The sequence below is a fragment of the Ursus arctos genome, chromosome X, assembly GCF_023065955.2.
Source record: "Ursus arctos isolate Adak ecotype North America chromosome X, UrsArc2.0, whole genome shotgun sequence".
NCBI lineage: Eukaryota > Metazoa > Chordata > Mammalia > Carnivora > Ursidae > Ursus > Ursus arctos.
The window spans coordinates 74,177,348-74,201,593 of record NC_079873.1 but is presented as its reverse complement, the minus strand read 5'-3'; the positions used below and the strand labels follow the sequence as shown (position 1 = coordinate 74,201,593).

Sequence of the window (24,246 nt, the reverse complement as noted above, 5' to 3'; positions counted from 1 at the left end):
ACTGCATTACTACACAGAATGCCTAGTTGCTACTTTCTACTTCAATAGCCAAAATCATGTTTGGTAGCACTTTATTTTATGAAGGGAAAGGGTTAAGTGATCCTCATTTCTACTAGGTTGCATAGGTTGTTTAATAAAACTCCACTCTTTCTCTCCCGATCCAGTGAGTTCCCTTAGCTTGTATTATCACCTCCAGGCAGCTAATGCTTGAGCACACTTTTATTATCTTTAAATAGTAAGAAAACCATTCCCAGTTACGCATATCTCCCTTTTCTTTCTCCCTAGGTAGGGACAGGACACCAACATACACATATAGCGCTTAGTTAACACATCACAAAAACCATATTGCCAGAAAATATTCAGTGTTTTCTTGTGAAACAGTAGCAAGTCCCTTTGGACCACAACATTGAAAGTGTTCCACTAAACCTTTAATGTGAATTTGCTCAATGGGACTGTGCATACAGGTGTAGAACAATTACTAGATTTGATATCTGAATGAGCTCAGGTTCCCATTAGAGCCTAACTGCTTCAATGACCCCATTATTTTGTTTCCATTGCTCCCAGAACTGATCAATTTAATTAGTCTGACTAACAAAACATTTAGGACATGAATTTCTGATTTGTTTTAAACCATATGGGACATCTAAAAGTGCTTCACTTAAAAAAAAATCACAACATAGAAGAAATGACTATGAGAATGTGTTAGATGCTTAGAAGTAGGGCAGGGCCAAGATCCATGCTAGGTACACAAATACTGTCTTTCTTGGAATGGTCCTCTGTTTAGATTACTCCTTATGACCAGCTACATCTTTGCAATTTCATTCTTCCCTGGAATACTAAAAACAGAAAGCATTAGTTTGGCAATGGGGGAAAGGGCACAGAGGCAGTTGAACTAAAATCATGTGCTCCCTGCTATAATACATTCAGATCCTTAAAACAGCTAATGTCCACAAGGGCAAATAAAACACTTTGCAGAGCAAGCCAATTACACAGATTCTTTGGCAAGGAGAATAAAGAACAAGAAAAGTAAGAATATGGAACTAACTTAAGAGCTGATGTATAAGGACTATAGCCTTTTACAGGTAGAAAGTAAGATCAAATTATATTTCTTAATAAAAAGCATATCACCTTTGAAATACTGGATTTTGACATTAACTTTAGCTGAAGTGGTATATTAGGAATAGTATGTGCCTTGGTGAAAAAATACACTATTTTGATACAGAAATATACTGATTCTGGTAAGTCACAGTTACTTCATAACTGGCATTCTTACAAGCAACTCCACTATCACCCATTCTTTCAGTTTATATTAATGAGTATTAAAAAGTTACATGTTTACCTACAGGAAAAGAAGGCATAAAAGTATTACTGGTCTCTAAAATTTTACAGATGTCAGTTTATTTCTCATCAGTGAATGCATCTGTCCTTAAAAAGAATGAAAGTGACATCAAAATGGTCCCCTCTACCCCTTGTATCCTTTCACTAATGATATGTAATGGCTGCTGAGCCTGCAATAAATGTGTTTGTGTCCAATCCTATTCCCATCATTTTACAATTCAATCTGATCTCTTAAAAAAAAAAAAAAAAAAGGAAGTCACAGGAGATGAGCACAAGTTCCTGCTTTGAGGCATTGGCCTTCGCTTTATACTTCTGCTCAAAGTACCTAATTTGACAAAGCACACAGAGAGTCAGGAGACAATTCTCTTCACCTCCTCTCCAAAACTGTCTAACAGGAGTGAATAGTGATTCTTTCCAATAGCTACAATCTGACAACTTTAGATGAAAGTCTGGGGAAGCTTTCTAGCTATTCCTTACATTATTTTATTAAAGAAGGGTGTAAAAATGCATTTGCCTCAGTGGGCCTATTCTCCTCCTCTGGTTCAACTCAATCCAATTTAACAGCTGGCAGTCTAAATAACAGAAGTTACAGGCTGCCATGCACAGACGCTTTGCATGCTACTTGAAAGCAAAGAATTCAGAGAAAGAAGCAAAAATGGGGAAAAAAAGCAGGTTCTCTTTTACAAAAGAATTTCTTTAATAACAGCAGCTGGAAAAAAAATTCTCTGAGAGTGTGTCCTTCTCCTACTGTTTTATATAAAGCAGCTATCGTACTTTTCTTCCTAGGCTACATCTACTGACAGACTGCCAAAAGCAAACAACTTTTTCCCTTATATTGCAATAATCATGCACTGTATTTTTAATGCACTCAAAACAAATTTTCTTATTATAACATCACAGTGACAATCCTCCCAAAATGCTCAACGTAAAATGATATATTTTAAATATGATAATCATAAAAGAAGCCTATCCATAATTACTATTTTTAGGTTAAATAAAATATCAACATTTTTTATTCACCTTTAGGTTAACATTTGCAATTCAGCTTTTTGCAATATTTAAATGGAATTGAATGTGTTATGGAAAAACTTTTAAGAAAACAGCAAACTTTAAAACTTGTTCTTTCCTGAGTAGGTTGTCATCCTTACTGTTCACCTATGACTTTCATCATGTAACACTAGAGAAAAACTCAGACTTGATGCTAACTGGATGAGCCCATTATTTATTACATGTTAGCTAAGTCTCTGTATCCACCAACTGTAACTTAACTCCATTTTGAATTTACTTAATGATTATATAGAAAGAATGTCTATTTTTATACAATGTGCTACAATTACAAGGATTAATAGACATAATTCACAAGCTTTTGCCACATTCAGATTGTAAATTGGTTAGTGTGAAGGAAGGGGAGGGATCAAATCTGTCCTTGCATCTTGATACATATAAACTAACTACATATACATTTGCTCATATAAACTAACTTTGGGAGTGATGATGATGTCTGTATCTTTAAATGCCAATATTCTATAAGCTAGGTCTGAGGGGAGACACAGCTCAGAAAAATAAGTTATTAATAAATATATAAATAAATACCTAAAGTGCCTTCCTGTCGAATTATGAGAAACAGCTCTCATCTTGCTTTGCACTCTTCCCTCACCACCTCAGTTTTTGACTCCCAGGCTCTGAAGCACTCTAGAGGGGAAGTTAGTTGGTATTTTGCACCACATGGTTATCTTCCCTAAGCATCTCCAGCTTCTATAGCATTTTTAGATGCACCATTACATGATCCATCCGGGATTTGGTATAGTTTGTTCCCTCTTCGTCTGTCCTTCACCAAGAGTTTAAACTAGTCACCATTTTATCATGAACCTGAAGACCAATTATTCTTGTACCTTTGCTTTTCTTGGGATAAACATTTTCAAACATGTCCATCCCTCATCATAGATTCAAGCAAAAGGGGCACCTGGGTGGCTCAGTCGGTTAAGTGCCTGCCTTTGGCTCAGGTCATGATCCCAAAGTCCTGGGATGGAGCCCCTCATCAGGCTCTCTGATCAGCAGGGACTTAAAGTTCTATTCTTCAGAAGTAAACCTAGACATTGTCTCTCTCCAAGAAGGTTCTCTACCAAGAATCTTAGGTAGATTAGTAAAAATTCAGAAAGATAAGGAGGTATGTCATGACAGCATCTATATACAGTTTTACTTCCATCTCTGCCTGCTGCTCCCCCTGCTTGTGCTCTCTCACTCTCTCTCTGTCAAATAAATAAATAAAATCTTTTAAAAAAAGATTCAAGCAAAAAGGAGTTTTTGATACCACATCAGTTCTCCATTCATGCAGGTCACTAAAGTGGTTTTTTTTTTTTTGAGATATCTATTTTTAAAAAGAACCTCATGAACTTGTATAATAGTTTGGGGATAATCATTGGAACATGGAATTTTAGAGCTGGAAGGGAATTTATGGATTAAGTGAAGATTAACCTCTCATTTTATAGATGATGATACTAACTTCCAGAGAAGAGAATTAACTTATCCCAAATACTCTGCACAATGAAGATATGGATCTGAGAAGCTTAAAGTAGGGAAAGGGATGTAAGATAATGAACAATATAACCATAATTATTTTATCATTCATTTATTGGATAATATATAATGACACTTTTATAAAATACTTAGCCATGAAGAAAGATAATATGATAGATCTTCTGATGATCCTGTATGATAACCACTCTAAAGAAAGTAATCAGGGAGGAACAGGAAGTTTAAAACTCCTGTAATTTTATAACACAACATTCAGTATTTCAGTTCTTTGGTAAGGAAAAGTCCAATGGATCTAATATATAAATCTGATAATGATGATGTGATATATATATATATATATATATAATAAAAATAGATTAAAAAAATATATATCCTATAATTTGCATTTTCATGGCCCTAAAACATATTTATATCATGTATTGCCCACAAAGTCCTTAAAGTACACATTTATACAAAGACCTGGGAAGAAAAGAACACAGCTGTCTGGGCTAATGTCTTGGAGAGATATACTGTGGGATGGGTACACACAAACATATGTAAATATATCTATATCTATATATATTTGATGTTTGGCACCACATCTTTATTAAAAAGGCCTTAGATTTCTGTATAGTTTAGGCTGAAAAGTTAAAAGGTCATTTACTTGCAAATTTAAGTTAGAAAAGTCACTGTACTGCTCTCTGGTAATTTCAACGTGTTCCACATTGTTGATGGAAGGAGCTCAGAGCTCCGGGTATCATGTTAATGTTCAGTCACTGCTTTTATCAATCTTTATCCTAACCTTAATGTTACTGTTTGTACGGTTTTGCTGTGAGCTGGGTATTTTAATTTAGGTTGAATGGTAATAAAATATCATTCAAAGCCCACTGTCAGGTGCACAAGTTAAATGAGAAGTCTGTTTCATAAAGTCTCTATTTGCAATTATTCTCTGGAATCTGAGTATTCTGTACACTATCAATAGAAGTATTTAGAACTTGACTAGAAAGCAATACCTTTTTTGCATGCATTCTTTATGCCACTTACTTTTGGGTATCTGTTTTAAAATGCTGTAAATGCCGTTCCTTTCACTGATTTTAACTCAAATTCTTTTTCTGTACAACTACCTTCTCATCAAGGTTTCTTACTCCTATGAGCCACAAACATAGTGTGACTAAGAGCAAAAGGAGATGAATCTCAGTACATTATAGTCACATTTCCTATTTCTAAAATATCTACTTTTCCTCCCAGACTCTTCCTTTTTTTGGTCAAATAAGACAGTTTTTCAATTCCTCTTTCTACGTGCTTCATACAAGCACCCCCCCTTCCCCCACCTTAAAATATGGGTTATCATCGTGCACATTTCCAATCTCAGTAACATTCCAGCAGTTACATAGAAGCTAGTATTGCAATCATCTCCATGCAGCCTTAATAATATTGAGTCAGGAAACATTCTCATAGTTAATATACTTTATTGTACTAATCACCCCTTGATGCTTCTATTTAGTCTTTACAGCTTGTTATTTATGATTTCCCACACCTTACTTCAAAAGTTTCCTTGTTTGCCTTATGTGTTGTATTATGTAATGCTATATTAATTTCCTATTGTAATTAGTCAGCATATCAACATCGCGTACCAATTTAAATAAAACTTCAAATTTTTTTATCAGCTCATAAGTTTTATTTAATTGAAATCACTAAGTAGATAATCTTGCTTCATGTTTGGATTCCACTTAAATTGCTTATATAATTTTGAATTGCTTTGTATCAAATCTTCTATATGCCCTTATGATAATTTTTATAGCAACAGTATACATTAAATGAGGAAAAGCAGCACACTTTTTAAAAAAGACTTTTCTTAAAAATATGTAGCTTTCTAAAAAATTATTGTATATGTTAAAAACTATACTATGAGCCATAACGCACAGTGTGCCTTCTTTTTCTTGGGAACTAGCCCCTTGAAAAGCACCGTGGCCAAAAAGAGCAATGTCCTAGGCTCTGAAGAGAACTGCCTACTGAACTGATGCCTAGTTTTTGTCGAACAAGGATAGGGATAATGTTTCAGACCTCACATGGTTACTATCGAGATCAAATAAAATCTCTGGAGAGTGCCAGGGAACAATGTGTGGCACATAGTAGGCATTCAATTCATTTAGTGGTAGCTGCATATAAACCTGAACCTTAGCTGTGTGTGTCAACCTGGGGGAAGGGAGAACAACTACCAACTGACAGGTAAAGGTCAAGAACGACCTACTGAGTATTCAGAGAAAGGTAGAGAAAATAAGCAATAACAAGCTTACATTTTGTGTATTTATTTAGTGGGCGCAAAAGATTTATGTTGAGGAAAGATTTAAAATGTAGATTGTCAGGATTTCCTCTTTTCTCAGTACCATAATAAACAGTGATCAAAAATGCCTCATCAGACTTATGGAAGATAATGAAGGGAACTACAACTTCAATTACGTCCCTGATTTATAGATAATGTTGCAACATCTCAACCACTGAACATCATATTTTACCACAATCTATTTGCAAAGATGTGTGTATGTGTATGTGTTTTAGGGGTATTATGGGGAATCATTTTTCATTTCATTCTTTTCAGATTAGAATGCACTTAATTAACTGTTCCAGAAAGAAAATGCAAATGAACATTAAACTACATTCCTTAAAATCTCTTCTAATATGTCTCAACATACACACATTGTAGATATAATCAGTGTTTATATACTCTCTTGTGATCTAATTCTTTCACTTAATACTATTTTGTGTATACATTTCTATTAATTGTCATGCAATGGAACCACCATCAAACTGTTACCTGTTTCCTTACAGCTCTCTCAACACCTCACTTTGTGCTTAGACATTCTAATAGATACATGTTTCTACCTTACTACTATTTTATTTTTGAGAGAGACAGAGCATGTGAACCGGGCAGGGGGGACGATCAGAGGGAGGGGAGAGAGAGAGAATCTTAAGCAGGCTCCATGCCCAGCACAGAGTCTGATACAGAGCTTGAACTCAGGCCACTGAGATCATGACCTGAGCCAAAATCAACAGTTGGACGCTTAACCGACTGAGCCACCCAGGTACCCCTCTACCTTATTGTTATTTTAATTTGAGTTTCTTTACTTGATGGTGAAAAGTGTGTTTTTCCATGTGATGACTTATTTTGTATGTTTTTTTCCTTGTAGACTTCCTCTCTTCACCTCTTTTTTTTTCCTTATGTGAACTGCCTTCTGAACCATGTCTGCAAGTCCCTCAAACTTTATGTATAATATCAACATGGCCAAATTTGTTGATTACTCCACCACAACTGTATAACTAAATTGTATAGCTATATACCTAATCATTGCCAATTCTTCAATGCTTTGAAACCCAATATCCAGATGGTCTCCAATTCCTCTAGTAAGTCTCTAAAATTTTTCTCAAGCTATTCTTCTCTCTCCCAGATGACTTTGGTCTCCTCACAGTTTTATTTATTTTTTAATTGTTTTTAAATTATATTTGTAGCAAGAATTACTATCAAACTCCCCTCATTGGGCCAGAGACCCTTGTGGTGTTAACAAAAGACTTGCCCCTCATGTAGCGCACTACTGACACTTGTGAGTTTATCAGCCAGCCAGTAGCCTCAGCTCTAAGCTCCAAGGATGTGCAGCCCCAGTTGGTTTTTATAATCTAGCCTAATCTCATTCACAGCCCAGCCTTATATTGCCATTATTCCTATGAATTCTATACTACATCTAAATGACTACTCCTTGTTCCTGAATATTTCTTCTTGCTCTTCTTCTACCAGGCTTTTGTTCACGTCATTTCACCCTCCTTATTAGGCTCTGGCCCCCTTTCTCACTACTTTACTCCAAATGCCTATCTTACACATCCTTTGCATTTCATCTCAAATATGAATGACTTCCTAAAGCTTTTTCTGATATTTCTCAACTGAATATGGCTTCTCCTATCTATCAACCCCTAGTTTGTAGCTTCTTTACTTTCCCAGGTAAGAATTATTTGTTTTTTTTTTTTTTGTTTTATCCCCTTAGAACAGTTTGTAAACTATTGAGGACAGAGGCTGCAACTCATATTTTTCCGCAAATGCTTTGCTCATAGTAGGTGTTCAATATTTTTTCTTGAATTAAATATTCTCCAAGGTCTGAAAACACTTACGACACCAAGAACATTGTCTCATACAAATTTGGATCATTCCAGCACTTAACACATATATGGAATGAATTTTCTTATAAAAATAAGAAATATGAATGCTTTCAAGCTTATATAACTGGATATAACTTTCAAGAAAATATATATTCCTATCTTCCTAAATATAAGGCATGCCTCCCCACTCCAGATATGTCTCAGAAAAAAAGGAAACTATCTTATATTCAAGTACTTATAAATTCTTTAATTATAAGGGGCCTCATCTAAATTATTTTATTTTTAATATTAAAGTACTCTTTACAGAACACAGTCTGGGACCTCAATTGATATGAGTTTTAGGTTATTATAGAGGCAAATTTACCGAATTGGGGTGGGGTTTAAAGACAATGAAATGTAACATAGGTCTAAGGATTATTTACAAGGTGTGACTTCACAGTATTAACTGTTTGATATCATTGTAAAAAAGACTTTGAAAGATCACTAAAAATTGCAATATAGTAAGTACCTAGAGAAAAGACATTTAGAATGAATGGAATAATCAACTTACCTAGTGTTATGCAAATGGATATTTGTGATTTGATATCAAAATGACAGTGATGCTAGCATACACCGATTAGTGTTGTATCTTTACCTAACAACTTAGATGAACATGAGTAAGTGTCTTCCAGAAAACTGTTAGGTGACTCAAAATTGGTTCTCATGCTTATAGAAACATTGATGTCGGAGATATTTGTGAAGAATTTGAACAAAACTGTTTTACAAAACGGGATGGTGGAGGAAGAAAGCAGTAGTTCTTTCTGAAGATATTATTTCACACCATATGCAATTTGAATACATCTGTATAATTAAATTTGTTATCATAACTAGATATTTTACTGTGTCATCTACATTTCCAAAAGGTATCTATATTCACAATGGTCAAAAAACTTAAAAAAAGTCATATTAGGAAAATGGAGGCACACCTTATCCATCACATCTGTTACAAGTTTTTGAATTCAGTATAATACACATGGCTCTAAAGCCCATAATAATAGTAAGAACTGCCATTTACTTAGCATTTATTAGGTGCCACGCACTTTGTTAAGTGACTTGCATATCTTACATATCAATGATTCTTCAAACAATTCTGTAGGGTAAGTATGATGAAGTCATTTTACAAACGAGGAATATGCCTCCAAGAAATTAAAAAGCTTGCTCAAGACCATGCAGTTAATAAGCAGTGGACATCAGTGAGGTTTCAAAGTCTATAACCTGAACCACTACACCATAGTGCCTCCACAAGCACTGAGCCTGAATTTCTAAGTCCATCATTTTGACAGGATGGTGTTTTATATAAACAAACGTGAAGTCAAAAGTAGGACAAGAACAAGGAGTTTTGTAATCCATAAATGCATTACCATCTTCAATACTCTTTTAATACATTTTTTATTTTTAATAAATTTTTAAACTAAAAACGTAAAGAATACCATACTCATAATCTATTTAGCCTCCCAGTTCTATTTCTTGTGAGAGTCACCTCTATAGAAAGGAACGATTTGTCCTCTGCTTCTCCAACTTTCTATTTGCTAACAATGTGTGTACAGTGCATGAACTGACCTGAGTTACTTTACTTTTTAAGACGTGTTATTTCTTTACAACTTCTGGGGTAACTTATTCCATAACTCACGTATAATACGTCCCCTTCCCCATTGTTTACCCCTGTAATGTTTCAAGGATACTCCTTAGTTCCAATACTCTTGGGTTTGGCAAACAGGTTTGCATATATCCTATCCAAACATTTTATGACGTTATGATTTGATGGACTCTGAGCATAGCCTCCCTAAACCATTATCTTGCCCAACATAAGAGCCCTAAATTTTAGCCCTTCATAACAGGAAATCCTCACTATTTGCTGGTTTGTTGCAAATGCTTTCTCTTATCTGATACAGCTTTTTAAAAAGAAGGAGCAACCAGAATTACATTAAGTCTGGAGGATCTTAATCCTGTACTAAGGAAGGAGAATGCCTTCTGTTTGGATGCCAATCTCTTTCCAGATGTTGACCAGCAGAATGTTGACCTTTGTGGGTACAGTACCTCCCTGAAATAATTTTTTTCAGGGAAGAGTTACCAGTCACTGCTAGATCCCTTTTCAAGATTGGAACTGAGAAGTAGGAGCCTGCCAGCCTGCGAATACAGCCTGGCTTATTTAACTTTATTTTTTCCCTAAATGCATTACCGTACCCACACGTAACCTCATCTGCCACTTCTCAGCCCACTCATGAGCCTCAAGAGAGCTTCCTGCAGTTTATCCCTGGCAGTTTGGCATTTCACTTTCAGTGAACTCTGAACAGTTGAGTGTCAACTGCAAACTCCTACTTCAGTTTCCTTAATTTTTAAAAAAAAATTTTTTTATTATGATATGTTAGTCACCATACAGTACGTCATTAGTTTTCGATGTAGTGTTCCATGATTCATTGTTTGCATATAACACCCAGCGCTCCATGCAATACGTGCCCTCCTTAATACCCATCACCGGGCTAGCCCATCTCCCCACCCCCTTCCCCTCTAAAACCCTCAGTTTGTTAGAATAAACTACTTCCTTGGGGTAATTAAAGTGATAATGTTTGAAATTGAAGGAGAAATATTAAATGTAGAATTATCCTTCAATTAAAAAAATGCCCCACATAGTAATATTTTTTTAAAAATTTCACACTTCTTCACAGTGTTGATGAAAAGTAGACGGTAATAAAACTCTAGATTTAGACATGCTACTGGTCTCATATCTCTGAAGGCATAAAACTAAAGGATTGATCTGCCAAATATCCTAAAATGCGTTTACTTTCATTGCCATCAATCCTTCCAGTTGGTCCCCCGTCAGGTTGCTTTCTAATTCTATATCCCTCCTACATACATATTTAAAGAGCTTAATGTTTATTGTTACTTCATTTTTAAAACTTTTATTTCCTACTCTAGGAAGCCTTATTAATTTTTATACTACTCCCTTTACAGATTGTAAGATAAATAAAATAGATTCTAGTCTTTTCAGATATGCTTCAATTGTAGGATGGTATATTATGAATTAAGAAAAATTAATTAGAATTACAATTTTCCCATAGATATTTCAACATAAAATAACAAAGACAAGATTTTGAAATTTTGTTGTAACTAATTTAGTATGTTAAGGAAATATAATTCTAAGGTTTGAGGTATTTTTGGACCAATACAAAATTAGTTCGCACAATCCAACTATACTTACTTTTGGGTGTGTCTGTGTGAATGTACACCACAAAGTGGTTATGTTGGAGTAGGTAATTATAACCTAGGTATTCCCCTTGCCTACAGCCTCGACTAACATGAATTGAATAATTATAGAGCTGCTTTAATATCTACTTTAGTTTTAAGTTCTGTCCTGAATACAGGCTGCTCTGCCAATTAAAGCTCCTGAATGATCTGCCTCAAATTTCATGTTATAAGTAGATGCAGCATGATATAGTGGAGAGAGCACAGAATTTGGACTCAGAAATCCTAGGTTCAAATTTTGGTAAGCATCATTCAAGCCAGGAAACTAAGAATGAGTCATTTAACCTCTCTAATCCTCAGTCTCCTCACCTGCAAAATGAGGAGAGAAGCCTTATCTTACTATGTTCACAGGTTTTTCTGAGGATTAAACAAGACATTATAAAATTAGTTAATAAATAATAGCATATCAGGTAACCATAAAGTTTTATTATAATTATTATTAACTGCAAGGCTTATCCAAAGATAAACCCTCTTTAAAATGAGCCACTTTCTATCTTTTCTACTGTTGGCTCTCTATTTTATACTATGATCACTCGAAAAATATTTATGATTTTACAGCTATATTCATAATAAAAAATGATTTTTCCATGCCATCTTAATAAGCACAGAAGAAATAGCCCTGATGTTTTTATTTTACCACTTTCTTTTTAGTTCAGATTCTTCAGCACAAGCCACTCTGATGATGTTTAAAACCAAGATATCAAATGACACTGTCATGATCTGGAAATGTCTTCAAAGTCCAATGGGAAGTCTTAGCAAATGTCAGAGTACCTCTAAGGCAAGGCAGATCTTCAGGATGGATAATGCAAGAGTTTAGTACTCAAGATACAGCAGGGTGCTGGGGAAAGGCCTGCTTGAGGCTCAAAGGTCAAGCAGTACAAGCTTAATGCTGAGTAAAATAAAAGGTCACTTAGCATGTGATTAGTGATGCTGAGTGGGTGCAGGGTGATGTAACAGATATAGTCAACTAACACTTCCATTTCAGGAGGTGTCACAAGAGAGATTTTCATCCACTCCCCTTCGTTTCTGGCAAGTAATTATTTAGAAAGGCCAACAACTGAAAACACATCCTAGGTAGCAGTCAACTGTTCAGTAGTCAGGAGTCTACCGTTGTTGAGTAGCTTTTAACAGGCACTGTAGTTGAGATAACTCACACACTTTAAGGGAAGAGAAATTCTCTCTCCATATCTCTTAAGAATGGTCCTACTGATATGTCTATCACTGGCAATTTAATTGTTGATATTTCTTTTAAAGCAAAACAACACATACGGAAACCTGAAAAAGAAATTGATCCAAGTAGGCAACACTAAATCAAATAATACACAGAATAATATATGACAGTTCTAGAATCACAAGCACTAAAGACACCAAGAAATCCAAAATAGCACTATCTCAATACTACCACCACCAATAACAAAATATTCTCAAAAATAGAAAATTAGAGGTTTTCCCCCCTCATCTGCCTCAAATGATTATAAGGAATGCTGAGATAAATGGTAATGTGTGAAAGTTAGCCCTACATATTCATAATATGAAGGACTTGTTGAAATTGGTTAGCATAATAAAATCCTCGTTAGTATAACGGTCCATTTAAAGTACAATTAGAGTTGGACCTAAGGGTTCTTCATGTGGCATCACCAAGGGCTGAAGAAAGTGAAATAAAAAATGACACCTTTGAGAATGAGAATATACATTTTAATCTCAGTTTAATCTAGTCAGAACATTAAAGGATTTACCCTCATAGCCAAGGGGCTATTCATGTATATATTGTAGTAGACCCCTGGGGTTTATATAGGTTAGACTGCTAAGCTACTTGAGGACATCTTTCTATCTTTAACAGCTAACATGGACCCTGCCACAAAGTTTGTGGTCAATAAACTATGTTGAATTAAACTTATAGAAATTTTGTTGTCATCTGGACTTAGAGTCTTACAGGCAGATGGAAAAAATGATTAGATAGCAAGTGAGTGAATACAGATGCTAGGAATTTAGATGAGTGACTCTCTATTTCATGTTTGTATCTCTGGCATCTAGTGCTGTTCCTGGCATGTGGGCAACCCTCAGGAAATGTTGAGATATCAGTGTGTCACAGAGAGAAGGTAAAATTTGATCTGGGTCCTGAGAGGTAGGTAGGATTTGAACAGATTTGTTTCCAACACTTCTTAGCAGCAGTTTCTAATGAAACTAGAGAGGGACATCCCTCCTCTAACCCCACACAGATTTATGAATCTCTTCTTTGTTAAAGCATGACCTCTTTTACTATGATGTGATACCTGTCTCAATTTTCTGGTAGGTCGGGTTTGTATAAATCAGAGTTGGACATTGGACTAGAGGACAAATGTCTAGTGAATATCTGTCTTGCTGTAGAATAGAGCTACTTTTGACTTTAAATCCTCATGGTTTCATATTATTTAAGTATGCATTTTGTTGCTTAAATTTTTACTTTGTTCTTGATTATTTTAATTCAGCAGATATTTGCCGTGTCTATGCACATGGAAACAAAAAGTGAGCACATAAAATACAGATGTAATACAATAGTATGGATGATTTTAGCGTTTTTAAAAAAGCTTTGAATGCCTCTAGATATGGTAAATTATGTGAACTGTTGTCATTGTTGTCAGGGATATTCCCCCCCCCCCCCAGTATCTGTCCTTTTTGTTTCTAGATCATTTCAATATAAGAGTGTCTTGACATGGCAAGGAGAGTTGCTTATAACTTATTATTTATGACAACTTATCACTGCAAATCAGAATTGTCTCAACATGGTACACTAATAAATCAGATGCATTTGATGCTGAATCTGATGTAACACAGGAGCTGTGATCTGTAACCCCCAATTATACACATTTTAGTTTGAAGCAGTCTGTTTTCATTGACTTCATAGTAAATAAAAGTTTTCTATTTAAATATATACATTTATTCTAATAAAGTACCATTCTTGCCTTTTCTCTATCTTAGATATAAGATTTATTTGGAAAAGCTTTCTCTGCATAAAAGAAAAAGTGTTTGAAAGCCACTGCTCTAGTCTTTTCCTCCAAATTCCTTCCAGAGATCTCTTTCTTTTTTTTTTTAAAGATTTTATTTATTTATTTGACAGAGATAGAGACAGCCAGCGAGAGAGGGAACACAAGCAGGGGGAGTGGGAGAGGACGAAGCAGGCTCACAGCGGAGGAGCCTGATGTGGGGCTCGATCCCAGAACGCCAGGATCACGCCCTGAGCTGAAGGCAGACGCTTAACCGCTGTGCCACCCAGGCGCCCCCAGAGATCTCTTTCTAAAACCTGAATTTGATCATGACCCTCTTCTGTTTCAAACCCGTCCATGGATCCTATGCCATATAAAAGCTCAAACCCCTTGGCATCAGAACCCTTCTTGGCTATTCTCTAACCGAATCGCTTCTCCTTGTCCCTTCACATCTGTACCACAAACCACATACTTTTAATTTCTTGCAGTCCAAGGACCATGTCATAGGCTTCATTTCTCCCAACTATTTAGTTATTTATTTTGAGAGAGAGCACACAAGTGGGGGAGGGGAGTGGAGAGGGGCAGAGAGAGAAGGAGAGAGAGAATCTTAAACAGGCTCTATGCCCAGTGCAGAGCTCAATGCTGGGCTCAATCTCATGACTCTGAGATAATGACCTGAGCCAAAATTAAGAGTTGGATGCTTAACCGACTGAACCACCCAGGCACCCCTCTCCTAGCTTTTTAAGAACCTGTGCCCAATACCAAGGATACTGACTACACAGTCTGGCATCTTTATCAACTAGGAAAACCACTTTTTATCCTTCAAATTTCAACCTAAATATATAGCCTTCCCTGATAGCCTGCTCCCTTCTGCCATAAAGAGTTAGTTACTTTCTTCCACTGCATTCACCCAGCAACCTGTATACACTACCATTATCCAACTCAATAAATTTTAATGTGACCATTTGTTTCCACCTTGGTTTCCCTAACTAAACCATCAGTTATACATGGATAGTGATGTATCCTGTCATATATTTGAATCCCTGCTACTTAGGACAGAATCTAGTACTTAGATGTTAAGTAATATATACTTGCTGAATAAATAAATAGTGGCCAACTCAGAATTCATCAATTGCCCAGGGACTAGGGTTAACATTTACCTTTGTTTAGCAAACTCCTTCCCTGGAATCTAAAATTAATAGTATAAGTAAGATTATAAGGAGAATATTAAAAATGCTTAAGAGAACAAACTTCAAATTCCCTCAAGTACTTTATAAGCATTAATTTACATATAATTGATATGCTAATTGCAAGTTAGCCATATTGGGTCCTTAAGGACCTCTACTAGATAATGGTTTGAATAACTGGACGTGTTAACTTAGGTAGAGCTCCTGAACATACTAGAGATAAATAAAAATGCATTTCTTTAAAACTATTCTATAATTCAAATAATATTCTCTAAATTAAAATGGCCTTTCCAATTTTGCAAGATGCTTTATTAACTACTATTCATTTCTTTCTATACTACTTAAATCCATTCATTATCACTCTAAGGATTAAAAAAAAATTCACAAGGGTATTGATAGAGGCTTTCTATTATACAAAACCCAAATTCTTTGGCATGAAATAGAAGGCCCTCTACCATCTACCTATTCAATCTCTCATATATATTCCGCTTATGTATCCTATCATTCCCTACAACTAACCTTATAGTCCAGTTACACCAACTCCTTGCCTTTCTTGAAAGATGCTAGATCTTTCCATGACATTGTATTTTTATACATATTCTTGCATTTCTCTGGACTGTCCTTTGCACACTCATGGCCATGAATTCACCAATGAACTCCAATATCCTTTATTCCATGCCTCAGAAGACAGTTCCATAACAAAGCTTTTTTGGTCACCTAAGACAGTGTTAGTCACCCTTTTCTCTGTGTTCCCACAGTATTTTGTTGAGACACTCACCCTATTTACAACTATAGTCCATCACATTTAGCATAATGATGTCTCCATAAAAATATTTCAACTCTCACCTTTGTAGCTAGCTCTCTTTTCTTATCTCCCTCACTTGAAAACTATAGAGTGAAATAAAACACAAAATTGAAGGTAAAGGAAGATTGAATTTCTTAAAGGTGGCCATATAAGTACTTTCTTGAAGAATGTGGATCTGGTTTGCAGCCAATGGTCACACAAATATTTCTTTTTTGGCAGTATAGCTATCACCATAAAGAAGCATTATAACCCAATGAGACCCATATTCTTCCTCTCCTCCACTGACCAGTTTAAGTCAAAATAGACACAGATGAGTAATGACCGAATGTAACCCAGGAAAGAGACATACACTAATAAAGCAGACGCTAGACACAGATTGTAAAGCATCAAAGAAACATATACCAAATGTCCCACCAGTCTGTTTTTTTTAAACCTCTTTAGGAAGGGCTTGGCTGAAACCAATTTGTAATATGCTGTCTACTGATGAACCCCAACACAAATGCTGAGAGAGCCACAGCTGCCACGTTGGGAGATCTCTACTCGGTTTATAGTGGATTTTGGTCTGAGATCTGTGTGGAACAGACTAGTTTTGGGGTCACTGTTTTAAGTGGCTAGGAGATGCCAAGCATTATTAGATTTTATTTATGCTGCATACACTTACAGTAAGTGCTATAACTTACTTTGTGCCAGGAGCTAATTTAAGCATGTTACAAATATAAATTTACTTCATAACTCTATGAAGTCCTTAATCTGATTATCTCCATTTTATACATGAGGAAAATGTGGCACAGAGAAGCCAAACAACTTGCCTGAGTCATACAAACGTTGAGTTGTAGAGCTAGGATTCAAATCCAGGTAGCTTGTCCTCTATAATCCTGGCACTAATCACTACTCTATCCTGCCTTCTAGTGATTAATATGGATCCAGAGTAGGGAATGGCTTTAGCCTTTACCAATTTCTTGGATTATAGGTTAGTTTCAGGATCCCATCAGACTTCATGATTTATTCAATGTCTAAAGTGTGAGAAGGCTTATAGCAGGTACCGTTGAAGATGTATGAGGGACGTATGTAGTATTTGAATGAGTTAAGCATAAAGGCCATGTATAGACCAAAGAAAAATTTAAGGACATTTAAAAAGCTTTATGTGTATCATGAGATTTCTCAAACACTGAAAGGAATGGAAGGAAGGGCTTTCGATTCTGCATAACAATTCTCCTGTAGGCTAGAAGTAGCATCTGTGGGGCAATTACTAGACATGCTGCTATGGATCCTCTGCTTAGAGAAAGATGAACCATTTGAGATGGATTTCTCCTGCAGAGTGTGTCTTGGTTAGTTTATCCACCACGAGGGGCTAACCATTAGTTGAACTATATATATTCTAATAGTATACCAAAGGGAGGCTGAAGAATATGAAAATCAAATTTAATATGTGTATATTATGTATGTGAATATATAATGTATATACAAGTAAACATATACACAGGCACATATAACTAATATACAACTAGAAATATATAACTAGAAATTGTTGAGAATTTACTATATGCCAGACTCTGTGCTAAATGCTTTATGTAAATTGTTCATCATCACACTAAGCCTATCATATAGGTATCATTATCTATCCCCTTTTACAGACGAGAAAAATGAGGTACAAAGAAGTATAGTAAGTTAGTAAGTGGGAACTTTCAGGATACAAACCCAGGCTGTCTAGCACCATAGCCACATAATCTATTGCATATAATTTGAGTTAGGTCTTATGATTTTTAATATTTTCTTTAAACTCTTTATCTTTACATTTTATCAATCTTTTTTTTTAACCTACTCATTACAAAATGTCTTTTAAAGTCAGCCACAGAATAGAATTAAGAATTTGGTGAAACGTCAAAAGTTGCAATTTTGTGTTTCAGCACTGGGTTATGCTGAATATTTTCCCTCTTAGGATTTCCATTTCAGGTTTAAAAAAACTGCTGCATATATAATATCCTTAGTAAAATGTCCGTTGTGTTTGTAATTAAGGGAGTCTTAGAAGTTAAAGGCAATAAAGTCTATCCTTGCCATGCCAAAAACCAAAATGAAACGGAACAAAATCCTTAACACAGAGAATAGTAAAAATGTCTGGCTTATTAGCTAACATGTGATATGTGAATGGCACTCAATTCTCTGTTATGTTTAACAGAAAAAAAAATCAAATGCTATAAAAATGTTGTGAATATTTAATTATCATAATTAAGATGTATTTTGAAGGAATAAATTTCATATCTTAGGCACGCTGTGATAAGCTGATATGCGTACAAGGCAATTGTAAAATCAAAATTAAACACATTTAGTACACAAACAGTAGTAAGAATAACATAAATTATGTTTATTATTATAGAAATAAACATAGTGTTATGTGCTGAATTGTGTCTCTCCAAATTCCTATATTGAAACCCTAATCCCCAGTACCCTAGAATGTGATTGTATGTGGAGATAGGGCCTTTAAAGAGGCAATTAAGTTAAAGTGGGTTTGTTAGGGTGTACTTAATCTAGTAAGACTTGTGCCCTAATAAGAGAAAATCAGGGCACAGACAACAAAGAGAAGGAATGACCATATGAAAACACAGTGAGATGGCAGCCATCTGCAAGCCAAAGAGGCCACAGAAGAAATTGAACCTGCCAATACCTTGATCTTGGACTTCTGGCTTCCAGAATTGTAAGGAAGAAAATTCCTGTTATTTAAGCCACCCAGTCTGTAGTATTTGTTAAGCAATCTTAGAAAACTGATACACATAGTAATAATAAATCAGTAACTATTCCCAGCCCTGAAAATTTCTTTGAGTTAAAAGTTCTTTTCCTTTTAGGCTGTTCAGATAGGAGCATAGATATTATTTTTCCATTCAGAATTGTACTATCACTAAAACAAACTCTAGCCATCCTGAGATTTTCTTTTTACTTTATTTTATAGGAAAGAAATCTGTATTTTCAAAAAGAAAATCGTAACAGGTGAAGAATGAAATGGAATACACCCGTAGAGTGGGGTGATGGTTCCAGAGCAAAAAAATTTATTCCTCAAAGTAGGTATTCTCAAATATAATTTAGCCTTGAATGTTACAATTCCATACATTTGGAAGTCCATTATTTAATTGAGGTTGCATTAATTGCTGATTTGATTTATTTCCAAGACTGACTTCCTGATTTTTCATGCAAACTTTTCACATTCTTTTCTCTAAATATGCACAAACAAAATAACTTAGATGGATTAAGATATTTAGCTTTTTCATTTCTAAGAAATATGGTATATAGTAGCTCAGTAAATATTTCATCAATAAATGAACGGAAAAATTTTCCCCCTTAAGTGGCTTTGTAGATTTCTATACTCAAAATCACTGAGTTTGTAGCTAGGGAGGAAATATCAAATACCATATAGTTCAACAACCCCATTTTACGCAAGGGGAGATTGCTGAGACCTAGAGAGCCTTAATGACCAGATCAAGGTCACACAGTTATAGACTAAAATCAGTCTTTTCACTCGCCTCTATACTCTTACCATGATCACTAGGCTGAGTCAGTGCTACTTTAGCAAATCACTAAGTCAGAAATCTTTCATACACAACTACGGAACATTTATCTCATTTTCCAGACTTCATGCTATGATTTGTTTGCCTTTGCCTTCACATTGCCATTTCTGTAGAATGGGAGAAGGAAAACAAGATATTCAAAAAATGTCTTAGGAAGGAAGTTATATGAGGAATTGCCAGCATGGGAAACTTTATTCTTTGGAAATAACTAGAGTGAGAAATCTACCTAGGCCTTCTAAAAACAGCCATTGGATGAAACAAATTACGAAGAAAAAAATATTTAAAGAAAACAAATAACCATGACGTGACTGTTTTTACTGAATCATAACAATGCAGGTATCAGTTTCAAAACTCATACAATCAGACAACACTCAGGAAGTGCTACTGATATTATCATCACCTGCAGCTATGACAAACTCAAAACCAGGTTTGGACTACAGATTGGTGCTACCAGGCAAAACTGCAAAGTACGCGGCTTCCACCAATTTTGTAGCACTCTTTCACTGCCTCTTAGTGGATGTATAGGGCATTCTTGCTACTCATAATTCCCTAGTATGAGTGCCCAAAAAGGTCCTCTCGCCAAATACTCCTTTTTCTATATTACTTCTTCCATTATCCCTGTTCCTCAATGATATATTGCATTCACTCAAAATCCATAAAGAAGTAAAAGTGGAGTAATTAATATGAAGGTGTAAAATACTGATAGCATTAGATGCTCTTATTTGAATTTTAGAGGAAGATCTTGTTTAATGAAATGCAGCCCGGGGGGCACCTGGGTGGCTCAGTTGGTTAAGCATCTGCCTTTGGCTTAGGTCATGATCTCAGGGTCCTGGGACTGAGCTCCCTGCTCAGTGGGGAATCTGCTTCTCCCTCTCCCTTTGTCTGCTCATGCTCACTCACTTTCTCTCAAATAAATAAAATCTTTAAAAAAATTAAATGAAGCCTGAATTGGTAGATGATATGTGGACGATCTTTTCGGGCAGACGAATCTTCATAATTCTGTTTATTTATCCCTGTTTAGAAGAAATGTTCTAAGAATTTCACATGCTATTTAGATCCCTCTTCTAGATTTTTGGGCTCAGAGTTAAGTGTTATTGTCCTACGCATAGTAGTGAGAGATGGTTGCAAGGCAGAAGATAAGAAACAAAAGTAACACTTCCTAACCAATTTGGATGACTTTTATTTCTTTTTCTTACCTGATTGTTGTGGCCAGGACTTCCATTACCATGTTGAATAAAAGTGGTGAGAATGGACATCCTTGTCTTGTTCCTGATTTTAGAGGAAAAGCTCTCTTTTTCACTCTTGAGTATGATGTTGTGGGTTTTTCACATATGGTTTTTATTATTTGGAGGTATATTGCCTCTAAACCTACTTTCTTGAGAGTTTTTTTTTTTATCATGAATGGATGTTGTTTGTCAAATGCCTTTTCTACATCTATTGAGGTGATTGTATGGTTTTTATCCTTTCTCTTATTAATGTGATGTATCATGTTAATTGATTTGCAAATATTGAACCACATTTGCATCCCTGGAATAAATTCCACTTAATTGTCGTGAATGATTTTTTAATGCATTGTTGGATTTGGTTTAATATTTTGTTGAGGATTTTTACATCTCTATTCACCAAAGATAATGGCCTGTACTTCTCTTTTGCTATGATGTCTTTATCTGGTTTTAGTATCAGGATAATGTTGGCTTCATAGAATGAATTTCAAAGATTTCCTTCCTCTTCTATTTTTTGGAATAGTTTGAGAAGAAATTTTTAACTTCTTTAAACATTTGGTAGAATTCACCTGTGAAGCCATCTGGCCCTAGAATTGGGGGGGGGGGGCATTGATTACTGATTCAATTTCATTTCTGTAATTGGTCCATTCAAATTTTGTATTTCTGCCTGATTCAGTTTTGGGAGGTTATATATATCTAGGAATTTATCCATTTTTTCTAGGTTGTCTGATTTGTTGACATATACTTTTCCATAATATTCTCTTATAATCCTTTGTAATTCTGTGGTGTCAGCTACTACTTCTGCTCCTTTGTTTCTGATTTTTTTTGAGTCCTCTTCTTTTTTTGATGAGTTAGGCTAAAGGTTTGTCAATTTTGTTGATCTTTTCAAAGAACCAGCTTCTGGCTTCACTGTCTGTTCTATTGTTTTGTTTTGTTTGTCTCTATTTCATTTACTTATGGCCTAACCTTTATTATTTCCTTTGGGCTTTGTGCTTTGTTAGTTCTTCCTTTTCAAGCTCCTTTAAGTATAAGGTTAAATATTCGAGATTTTTCTTGTTTCTTGAGATAGGCCTGTATTGCTACAATCTTCTCTCTTAGAACAGCTTATGCTGAATCCCAAAGATCTCAGATCATTGTGTTTTCATTTTCATTTGTTTCCATGTATTTTTTGATTTCCTCTTTGATATCGTGGTTGACTCATTCATTGTTTAGTAACGTGTTATTTAGCCTCCATGTATTTGTGTTCTTTCCACTGGTAAGGAAGAAGTAAACTTTTCAGTATTTGTAGATGACATGATATTATATGTTTAAAAAAACCCTGAAGACTCCACCAAAAAACTACTAGAACTGATAAATGAGTTCAGTAAAGATACAGGATACAAAATTAACGTATTGAAATCTGTTGCATTTCTATATACGAACAATGAAGTACTAGAAAGAGAAATTAAGATAACAGTCCCACTGACAACGCACCGGAAAGAATAAAGTATCTAGGAATAAACTTAACCACATAAATCAAAGAGCTGTACTGTGAAAACTATAAATCATTAATGAAAGGAGCTGAAGAAGATACAAAGAAATGGAAGAACATTCCATGCTCATGGATGGGAAGAACAAATATTGTTAAAATGTCCATACTACTCAGAACAATCTACAGAATCAATGCAATCATCAAAATATCAAAAACATTTTTCACAGAACTAGAACAAATAATCCTAAGATGTGTACGGAACCACAAAGATCCCAAATAGCCAAAGCAGTCTTGAAAAGGAAGAAGAAAGCTGGAGGTATCACAATCCCAGATTTCAAAGTATACTATAAAATTGTAGCAATCAGAACAGTATGATACTGGCACATAAGCGACACATAGGAAAATGGAACAGAATAGAGTCCAAAGATAACTGCACATTAATATGGTCAATTAATCTACAACAAAGGAGGCAAGAATATACAATGGGGAAAAGACAGTCTCTTCAACAAATGGTGTTGAGAAAACTGAATAGCTACGTGCAAAAGAATCAAACTGGACCACTTTTTTACACCATATACAAAAATAAACAGTTTTACTTAATAGTAAATTAAATCCAAATACTGAAGTCATTTAGCAAGCCAGGCTATCTACAAATTGAATCATAGTAAGGTGAATAAAAGCAAACAAACTGAATAAAAAGCAAGTTAAAAATACAAAACATGTTAGAAGTGTTTTAAAATTAGTTTCTTTTCTTTTACTCTTAAAGTTTAGATAAAATATTTTCTCGGCACTTGGGAAAATCTCTACCTATTACTTTAGTATAAATGGGCACATTTCTCAATATGGGCTTTAATGTACAAATAACTCAGCAAAATGCCAAAACATATTCTCTTTAAAAATAACAAATATATGAATTCCTTGTATTTCAGTTGCAGGTAAGTTAGTACTTTGCGTGGACAAGCAAATTCTTATTGTGACAAGAACAAACTTTCAAAGCAACATAAAAGCTTACAGTCATCTTGGTCAATTAATTAAATCAAACCATATTCCAGAAGACCAAGTTATACCAGTCCTTTTACAGATTTTTTTCTTTTTTAAGGTATCATCTTGCACAGAAAATACAAGCAAAATTATATATGGCATATACAAAAAAAAAAAAAAACATTCACAAGAAACGAGCAAAATGTTACATTTTGCTTTAAAGGCACTATGAACTTTGGATAGAAATGGGCTTGTATTTAATCCCCAATGCCCATATCCCTGTACATTCAATTAAACTGGATTAGAAAACTGGGCCATGCCACTGAATAATAGTGACTTTTCATGATTAAGAAGAGCAACATGGCTCACAGAGCCGTCCAGACATGTCATTCTTTCCAGTCAAAGGCCAGCCCTGCTCTTTAGAGCCTTTCCAAAAACGAGGCACAAAGTGAGAACTCGCAAAAAAGGGCCACAAGGAGAGTCAGAGAGAGTGAGTCACACTGTTGTGTGTAGGTTGTATGGCTATGTAATCAGGAAAGAAGAAAAGAACAAATTCTCCAAGTTAAAAATGACCTTAAAATTGTGTGTCCATCAAAAATTGTGTGTGTGTGTGTGTGTGTGTGGTGGGGGGCATTCAAGAGAGACTATGAATGAATAAATGACTAGAGAATTTGGCTTTGGATTGCACAAAGTACTCTGACGTCCTCAGGTCTGTTCTTTTTCCTAGAAGAGAGTGGTTTCTGCTTTCAGGTATTAGAGCATGGGTTTGAACTTAGACC

General features: G+C 35.2%; 1 protein-coding gene and 1 non-coding gene across 7 annotated transcripts in view; both read right to left on the bottom strand.

Moving 5' to 3' along the window:
* DIAPH2 (diaphanous related formin 2) overlaps nucleotides 1-24,246 on the bottom strand; it is a 992,113-nt gene that overhangs the window by 33,374 nt on the left and 934,493 nt on the right. The gene's annotated exons all lie outside the window — the stretch shown is intronic.
* Nucleotides 7,352-7,505, bottom strand: LOC113244351 (small nucleolar RNA SNORA62/SNORA6 family). Its single transcript, XR_003312366.1, has one exon. It is a non-coding gene; the product is annotated as a small nucleolar RNA SNORA62/SNORA6 family (small nucleolar RNA).